This window comes from Condylura cristata, unplaced genomic scaffold (genome assembly GCF_000260355.1).
Source record: "Condylura cristata isolate star-nosed mole 26May11 unplaced genomic scaffold, ConCri1.0 scaffold00018, whole genome shotgun sequence".
Taxonomy (NCBI): Eukaryota; Metazoa; Chordata; class Mammalia; order Eulipotyphla; family Talpidae; genus Condylura; species Condylura cristata.
Genome location: NW_004567119.1, coordinates 19,125,540 through 19,126,802, shown reverse-complemented (window position 1 = coordinate 19,126,802; position 1,263 = coordinate 19,125,540).

Here is a 1,263-nt window from a genome sequence, read left to right as displayed (position 1 = left end):
AACTCATGCTGAAGTAGCTTTAGTTTCTTAGTGCTGTGCTTTAACCTGCTGTGCCACCAGGGAGGGCCAGAAGTAGACAATCTTAACATATTTTAAAGATAAAGACAGCCAGGTTTGCCCAGAATCTAAGGGTTACCCCAGGACTGACCCAGGTCCTCTGACTCAAACCCTTTTCCCAGCCACTCACCCCATCACCATCTTAAACTCTCTTCAATCCTGCCATAGTCAAGAATCAGACTAGAAGGATGCAGTATGTTGCAACTTTGGCTTTGTTTTTTATTTTATTTATCTTACTTTATTATGAAAGTGAAGAGCAAAACATAAACTCTCTATGTTCAAAAGGAGAGAAAAGAGCAGTATGTAGAGAAAAAGGTACACTCTGCAATCATGAAATGAGTGAATACAGTTCCAAGTCCCTACAGAAGCTCACGCTTCACCCAGCAGCCCTCACGTGCCGCCTTTTCAGGAATGCACACACTGCCCCATGATTAGTTTTGGGGCAAGCGTCATTTTCTCAGAGCACAGTAGGAACATGAACTCTGTGAAGAAGATACAGAGAGCTAGGAAGACAGAGAAGTAAAGGATGAGAGAAAGATGAGCAAGGCAAAGCGCAGGAGAGTCGAGGTGGGGGCGTGCTCATTTCTTCTCTGGTTCTGGTCCAGGCTGAAAATCGCTGGTGTCATCGCTTCTGTTCCTTCAGTTGGAGATGTGAAAACATGAAGTACAGTTTCTGCACTGGGTGGGAGAAACACAGAAGGAAAAAAAGCTCTGTGTCTTCTCCAGAAGGAAGAGGTTAAAGATTGCACCTTGCCAACTTCGACAGCAGTCTCCTTTTCTGCCTGTGGTTTGAATCCCAATTTTCAGCTGATTGTAACTGCCCCCCTGAATGACCTCACTTCTCAGCCTTTTTTGCACTGGTGTGGCCACAGGCCTAACTGCTCACTGAAAAAATAGAGTACCATGTGGGTTTTACCAAAGTCTTTTTGAAAGATAAAAGAATACAATTTCTTCTCCCTGCCTCTCCATATTGCTTCCTGGATCACGGACATGATGACTGGAGTGTTAGCAGTTGCCTGGAACAGGAGGCCTAACTAAGGGTGTTGGGGGAGGTGGATGGGTCTCTGATGGCTTTACGATGCTGTCACCCCAGTCCTGAGGTGCCAGCTCTTTTCTTTTACATGAAAAAGAAAAGAAATTTTATCTTGTCTGAGGCAATTTGTGTGGGGAGGAGTGTTTCTTCTTATGCAGATGAACCTAATCCTA